Source organism: Myotis brandtii, unplaced genomic scaffold (genome assembly GCF_000412655.1).
Source record: "Myotis brandtii unplaced genomic scaffold, ASM41265v1 scaffold59, whole genome shotgun sequence".
NCBI classification, from domain to species: Eukaryota; Metazoa; Chordata; class Mammalia; order Chiroptera; family Vespertilionidae; genus Myotis; species Myotis brandtii.
Genome location: NW_005370223.1, coordinates 6114635 through 6122901, shown reverse-complemented (window position 1 = coordinate 6122901; position 8267 = coordinate 6114635). Strand labels below are relative to the sequence as shown.

The 8267-nt window shown below is 48.3% G+C and overlaps 1 long non-coding RNA gene across 1 annotated transcript in view; it reads right to left on the bottom strand.

Annotated features, from left to right (window-relative positions):
- Nucleotides 1–5072: 5072 nt before the first annotated feature.
- LOC106728308 overlaps nt 5073–8267 on the bottom strand; it is a 5715-nt gene continuing 2520 nt past the window's right edge. Inside the window, exons 2-3 of the long non-coding RNA XR_001364588.1 lie at nt 7933–8007; nt 5073–5264 (exon numbers count right to left, since the gene is read on the bottom strand). This is a non-coding gene — a long non-coding RNA (uncharacterized LOC106728308). The remainder of the gene's footprint in view (nt 5265–7932; nt 8008–8267) is intronic.

Sequence of the window (8267 nt, the reverse complement as noted above, 5' to 3'; positions counted from 1 at the left end):
CTCAAGTTGCACTGTATCATACAAAGCCATCTTTTTGTCTTTTTCCTTTGGATTGGAAACATGGTTATTTGCGGTTGATTTATTGGTTACTTAAACTGGAAAACTTGGAGACATTTATTTTCAACCCGATCTCTGCTTCCCTTGTTGGTATTCTTTGGTAAAGATCTACCAGTAAACAAAAACGCTGATGCCTCTGGTTGTCACAGATTTATCAACACCCATGTGGCCGGTCATCGGCCAAGATGGACCAAGCACCAATGTGAGCCCCAGATTGGCAAGGCCCATGGTGCCCGGTGCCTGGCCTGCCTCAGCGTGTGGATCAGGTACTAGCAAGCAGTCAATGAGAGGGGCTGCAAAGAGAAGCCTGGGGGAGGCCTTGGGGCACTACGCCCTGCGGGTCCCTCCCCCGGGATCTGCCACTAAGCACCTGAGGCAGGGCCTGGGGCTGCCTGGGTTCCAGGGGGGAGCTGGATGTGAAGGGGAGAGGGAGGACAAGCTGGAACCTGGCACCCCTGCGCCTGCCTACCACGCATCTGACGCTGACCACCTCGAGAGAGTAATGACTGCCCCTTCCCATTCGGATAGGGGATGGTCTCTGCAGGGACATAGTCCCCAGCCGGGCAGCCTTGCTCCCAGCCACGTGGGTGCATATCAGATCTCCCACATCTCAACCCCACTCTACCTCAGGCCACAGGGAAGGGGATCTGGAAATACAGTTCCATTTTAGCCCAACTGTCAGCGTACAAACCTCCATGCTTGAAGAAAGGGCGGCGAGTGGGGGCAGATACCCTGGCGTTAATGAGAAACAAGCACTGCAAAGGTTCCCTACTTCAGAGCACTAGAGGTGCTGAGACTGCTGTGTGTGGCAGAACTGCTGGTGGGAGCTGTTGGAAAGGCAAATTCCTGAGCCTCGTCTCCCAAGATTCCAAGGTGGGGTCTGGGCACCTGTTTTAACAAGGCCCGTAGGTGACAGTGATGCGCATGAACGCTTGAACACCACTGTCCTCAACCTTGGGAGCAAATAAGTTATTCGTCCAGCTCCAATGGCCTGCTGTTGACAGCCCTCAATCAAAAACCTGCCATTTGGGGGCACTGGGATGGTGCCCCAGTTGCCAACGTTACCCCAAATTCCCTCCTGAGTTGGACTTTGATGGGCCCTCCATCTCCCTACCCCGAACCCTTTCAAAAGCAGATTGGCGATCCACTCCCCACCTCTTCCCTGCGGGAGCTGGGTGTGGCCTGAGAGCGAGAGGAATCTCACGCTGATGCTGCCAAGGAGCTAATGGATTGGGAAAGTCAGAGATACGCTCCACCCTGCAAACTGGGTTTACTGGTAACCCACACAATTGATATGTCATTCAGATGATCACCCTTTAATAGTATGCATCTGACGCCCCAAAGGGCGTGGGCGTCCAGGCAGGGCACACGTGAAGCAAGTGACTCTGATAGGTACCCGCCTTAGACGTCAGGATGACCACATTCACAGGTCATCCCACGTTGCTTGTTTGCTCTGGGGCTCTCAGACCCTACCCTGGCCACCGGCCGACTCATCCCGCCTCCTACCCAGCACCATGGAAACTTTTGACCCAGTCACCGAAGCTACTGGCAGTGCCAAACTCTAGCTCCTTGGGGAGGCCAGGCAGGCAAGCAGAGGATCATGGGGCAGGACCTGGCGTGGCCTGGCGAAGGTGCAAGGCCGAGCTGAGGGAAGACGTTCCTGCAGAGCTCCACAGGTGAGAGTCAAGGCCAGTCTGCACCCTTCCCACACCTGCCTCTTCCGCCTTTGCAAACAGAACCATGAAGGAACTAGGTCACATTAAAATCCCTTTCCCTGTCTTCTCACACGGAGGCCAGTCTTAGTGGTGCTGCCTGAACAAATTGGTGGGCAGGGTTCCTGGCACATGAACGTGCCTTGACCACCCTTGGAGCTGGTCAGGAAGCAGGTCCACCCTCGAAGAGCCTGACTCCATAGGTGAGACTGGGAAGCTGCATTCTCAACAGGTGCCCCCAGGGATCCAGGTCAAGGACCAGCCTCTGGAAACAGTGTCCCAGGCAGAACGCTTGTGGAGGTGGGGTGGGAAGAGGAGGAGGGGGAGGACCAGAGTAGGACTCCATAGGCTGGTTGGGCAGGCAGGTGGCACACAGGTCGGGGAATGGACTTACGGATGGGCAGCATGCATCGTCCCACCAAGACCCCGGGAGAAGGGAGCGTTTCCCTGTGTCCATTTGTCTCTGTTCCACTGATGGCCGACTCCCAGCTCCTAGCAGAGCTTGGACTAGAGCGAGGCGACTGAGGCCCGCAGAGCACAACCTTGAAGGGGAGGCTCATTCTCAGGGGCCGGCCCTGCACTGGCCTGACCCGAGAGGGAGCGCCTGCTTACATGTTGGGCCCTGGTGCCCTGGTGCCTCGCTCACCTCGTCCTCCTTCTAGCTCTGGCACCTACAGCCATGCCTGGTGCACGGTAGGCCTCTGTAAATATTTGCTGGGTGAATGAATGGATCTATTTACCAGACCTTTACTGAATGCAAACCATTACACTAGTTGTGGGCAATTGGGCGTGGGGGTGGGCCCAGAAGAAAACCACAGCCTAGACATGAATTGGACACAGATCTGGCTCTGAAAGACGTTTAGGATCTCGTAAGGTCAGCAGTCCGGGAAATGAAAAAGGCAAGGGAGCGAAGGCCGGTGGAAAGGGAAGTGCTGGGGGCAGGAGGGAGGGGGTCAGCGATGTCTCTGCTCCAGGACATGCTCAAGGGAGCAGAGACCCTGCCTCTTCCCACACATCCCTGGGCCTGGCGCAGCACAGGCATGTGGCGGGCACGCGATATACATTTGCCACGGGACTGAATGGCAAGCGCCGGCCTCAAAGTGTCGAAGAGACGCTCAGTGTGTTGTGCAGCTTTATAATGGAGCGCAAGTCCCGGAAGCAGGAGCCCAGGATTAAGTGACGTTCATACCAAAGGCCCACCGACGACCCAGCCCAGTGGTTCCCACACTTGGTTGATGAGCAAAACCACCTGAGGAGGGTTTGGAAAATACTGACTCCCAGGCCCCATCCTGGTGGGACTACCAAGTCTGTATTTTTAGAGTCAGGACTCTGGGATCTGTGTTTGAATCCCTTGGTGCAGCTCATGAACACCCAGGCCCGGGAACCACTGCTCGATTCAGAAGGAAAGACGCCAGCTTTTCGAGAGCACTGGGCCCAGGCTCCAGGAGTGGCCACGGTCCTCACACACATACCAGGCTGTGCCAGCAGGCCCCCTGCCCTCAGCCCCTGGCAACAGCTGTCTACTTTCTGTCTCTACAATATTGACTGCTCTCGGTACCTCACTGTCTCAGCCCGTTCAGGCTGCTGTAACAAAAATATCATAGGCTGAGTGGCTTAAACAATAGACATTCATTTCTCAGAAATCTGGAGGCTGCGAGTTCCAAAAGCCAGATGCACCCCTTCCTGGTTCATAGAGGGCTGTTTCTGCTGTGTCCGTGCCTGGTGGGAGGGGCAAGGGAGCTCTCTAGGGTCTTTTATTTTTTAAATTTTTATATATTTACTAGAGGCCTAGTGCACAAAATTCGTGCACTGGAGGTGGGGGGGGGTGTTCCCTCAGCCCAGCCTGTACCCTCTCGAAGCCCAGGACCCCTCGGGGGATGTCCGTCTGACGTTCTGCTGTAATGATCGCTTAGACTTCTATTATATAGATTGATTTCAGAGATGAAGAAAGAGAGAGAGAAACATCAATGATAACAGAGAATCATTGATCAGCTGCCTCCTGTACTCCCCACACTGGCGACCGAGCCTGCAACCCGGGCACCTGCCCTGACCAGGAATCAAACAGTGACCTCCAGGTTCATATAGGTCAATGCTGAACCACTGAGCCACACCGGCTGGGCTAGAAAGCTATTTTTAAAGAGTTATCTTCTGTCCAGTGAAATGCTTTTCAGACTGCACGGAGGAGAAAGGATTTCCCAAATTAAGGACCTGTTACAGAACACTTGCAATTATTTCAACAGGTGGTCAGCAAAATAGAGCATGCATGTAAACTTATTTGCAAAGCAGAGATGGTATTATCCATGTCGGTCACAGGGCTGCTATAAATATTAAACAAGACAATATAAGAATGTGCTTGGAATACAGCCTTGGCTCAGTGAGTATGAGAGATTATTATTGGTATTATGACGCACAAAATCTAGCTGGTAAATTGCTTTGTGAGGACATGAGACAGTTACAAAAATGACTAGGAATCTATGAAAACTGCCCATGGCAGAGTAAAGGGAGGGAGGTTTTTGAGTTTAGAAAATAAAACTTGGTTAAGGTGACAACTTCCCCCAAGTACAGGAAATAGTAACATTGTCTGTAATGCCATATTCAAGTACAGGGTACAGTAACTTGTGTTAACTAGCATATACTTTACAGTATACAATTTACCTATTTTTGTGCCTATATGGAGACATATGGAATAAATATATATTTATAATTACTCAAGTGTTCATTATCCAATTCCTTGAAGTTAGGAAGTTGAATAGTGAAAATATTCTCTAATAAACCAATTACTTATAAAATTGGCCCCTACTAAAACACTTTTTTCAGCTAATACTACTACCCCTGCCTCATGATAAAGCTTTAAAATTAAAGTCCAAGTAAAGCGAAATGATATGTAATATATGAATATATAGTACATATGAATAAATACATAAATGATATATAATTTTGTCAGAAAATATATATGCAGAGAAAAGTAACACAATTTATTCTTTGAGAATGAGTGCATATTTGCTATTATAACCGAGGTTTGCTAAATCTAACAAAACATATTTTAATATCATTTAGTTTTATTTTCCAATATGAAGTTCCCATCAAACTTTCCCCCCACTGATTACAAAACTATTCTTCTCCTTTTAGGTGTATTCATATAAAATGCCCTTGCCTGGTAGCAATTATCCTCAGATGTGGGAAGAGAAAGAGGGAGTGTGAGCAAGTGCCCGCAACCTTTCTCGACAGTTGCCTAATGAGCTAGGTAGCAATCAAGACAAGCATACCCACTGTCCTCTTTTCAGTCTTGTGAAATGGAAGGAGGTGGACATTTTCTCTTAGCAGAGAAGGCCCTAGGGTTACCGGAGTTCTCTTGTCAGACTTTGGTTGGCAGAGTTTGTGGGTGAGTTTGAAGTAGAGAGCAACATTCAAATCAGATACTTCAAAGACGCTTCAAAGTTCACACCTCCACTTGACTTTCAATTACCATTTGAATAAATTCTTAGAACTTCAGAGCTAGAAAACATTTTTTAAAAATTGGTCCTGGTCAAATGCATTACACTAGTATTTGGAGGCAACCACGTTCATACGTAAGAAAACTAAGAGAAAGTGGGTACGTGGCTTTCCCGAGATCACACTGCCTACAATGGCTTGACGGATCCAAGACCCACGGCTCCTTAGTCTAGAGCCGTGGTTGGCAAACTGCGGCTCTCGAGCCACATGCAGCTCTTTGGCCCCTTGAGTGTGGCTCTTCCTAAGCCTTAGGAGTACCCTAATTATGTTAATAACAATGTACCTACCTATAGAGTTTAAGTTTAAAAAATTTGGCTCTCTGCCCTAACTGGTTTGGCTCACTGGATAGAGCGTCGGCCTGCGGACTGAAGGGTCCCAGGTTCGATTCTGGTCAAGGGCATATACCTTGGTTGCGGGCACATCCCCAGTAGGGGGTGTGCAGGAGGCAGCTGAATTGATGTTTCTCTCTCATCAATGTTTCTAACTCTCTATCCCTCTCCCTTTCTCTCTGTAAAAAATTAATAAAATATATTTTTAAAAAAATTTGGCTCTCAAAAGAAATTTCAATCGTTGTACTGTTGATATTTGGCTCTGTTGACTACTGAGTTTGCCGACCAATGGAGAGCTGTGGTCTCAACCTTGGCTGCACAGTGGAATCACCTGAGGAGCTTCAAACATTTCTGATGGCCCCAGCCAGTTGGGCTCAGCGGATAGAGCGTCAGCCCGCGGACTGAAGGGTCCCAGGTTCAATTCTGCCCAAGGGCACATACCTCGGTTGCAGGCTCGATCTCTGGCAACCAAAAGCTATGTCTCCTTCACATCGATGTTTCTCCATCTCCCCATTCCTTCCACTCTGTTTTTAAAATAAATGGAAAAATATCCTCGGGTGAGGATTAACAACAACAAAAAACTTCTGATGTCTGGGTGCCACCTCCAGAGATGTTGACTTCAGGTGGTCTTGGGTGTAGCTGAACTGGGGATTTTTACTAGTACGAGCTCCCCAGGTGAGTCTAACAGGCAGCCAAAGTTGAGATCCATGATCTTTCCTACTTTTTGCTCTGGCAAAAGGACCGATATCATTTCCCACGACAGTCCTTCTTCCTATCCTTCCAGTTTTCCCCTCCCAGTGAATCCTATTCCTTCTCTACTGTTGCCATATCCATCCAACAATTTGTAAAGCCCAAGGCCAGAAAAGGTGGAGCTCAGGCGGCAGCCAGTGGGTGGAGGGGGGAGGCAGGGCTAGGGACGGGGTGAGGGCGATGAGAAAGGCCTTGGAAACCAGAGCTGCGGGACCCTAGTCCACCCAGCAGCCTCTCACACTGGGCAGATGGTCGATTTCACAGCCGAATCTACCAGGGAACCAATAGCAACACTCTAGCAGCAGCCATATTCCCCAATTTAAGTTGAAATATTCTCCATATGCTGGGGTTTCAGATTCTCTCCTGGAGCCGCAGGCAGCAGGAGCTAACCATCCCAGTCCTAGCTGACAGCGAATGACTCTTGGAGCTGAAAACGATCGGCTACTGTGGTGACAGGAGCATGAAGCCAGGCCCTGGACCAACCCCTGAGTGTGCGATGGTCTTTTCATTGCACTTAGCTGGGTGTATAAAAATGAGCTTTGGACCCTGGCCTAGAAGGGCAGTGGCGAGAAAACAAATTTCAAAATGATTCTCTCCTTTAAAAAAAAATATTTTTTAATTGATTTCAGAGAGGAAGAAAGAGATAGAAACATCAATGATGAGAGAGAATCGTTGATGGGCCGCCTCCTACACACCTCTCAATGGGGATTGAGCCTGCAACGCGGGCATGTACCCTGACAGGGAATTGAACCATGACCTCCAGGTTCATAGGTCGACGCTCAATCACTGAGCCACACTGGCTGGACAAAACTCATACTTTTAAGTAAGCTCTACCTTTATAATTATTGATGTACAGAGAGATGTCCATGGTAGATTAATTTTTTAATGCAGGTTATAAAATAGCATATTCTATTATATATAGAGAGAGGGGGAGGTGAGAAAGAAGGGCAGAGAAAAAGAGTCTGAAAAAATATATATCAAAATGTTACTAATGGTTAATTCTGGGTCGTGTGATTGTAGATTTTAATTTTTGAATTCTTTGTATTTTTTATTGTTTATAACCAGCATGTATTTCTTTTGTTTTTTTAAAAAAAGGCAATAAGGCTATTTTCACTTTGTAAGAATCAAAATATTAAATAACTGTGTTTTACTGCCAGTTGGAAGCTTGCAGAGCCACTGAATCACTAAACTACTTCCCCTCTTGGGGAGATAAAAAATGGGCAGAATGGAGAGTGGAAAAAATTAATTAAAAAAAAAATCCTAAGGTAAAGTGCTGCAATATGCCATGCCCTTTCTATAGAGGGTCAAGTTAGGTCCTCCATAGCCTCAGTGAGCCAGGCCACCCTGGTACAAAGCAGACCTGGATCGGTGAACTCCCTTCCTTCCGGTTGCACATGTATTTCCCTGTCGGAGCACTCAGCAGAGAGCTCCTGGGGCAGGGGTGGGAGGATGGGTGTGTGTGTGTGTGTGTGTGTGTGTGTGTGTGTGTGTGTGTGTGTGTGATATTGTGTGGCGGGGGGGGGGGTGGGGGTCGGTCTTCCAGCTTTAGTACTTCCTACTTTTCCAAGTTAAAATAAAACATTATTTCTTACTCCAATTTTTCTTCCTCCTCTACTTGATTGATTTTTCTAGTCCACTTTGGGGCTTCCTCCCAGCTGTTTAAGATCCTTTATAAAAAAAAGGAAAAAGTATTCTTATAAAATAAATATTTTTAAAACCGTGGCTGTCACTCCAGAGCTGAAACACACACACACACATACGGTCTCCGTTATCGCTTGCAGCAGAGCAAACCACTCAAAGCCCAGGGACACCCCTGCACACAGAAAGGGTAGGGGACTCTCCAGTGGAAGGGAAGCAGGAAATCCCACCTGCCTTGCCCTTCCATTTATTGTTCATGATTCTGTGGGTCAGGAATTCAAGTAGGGCT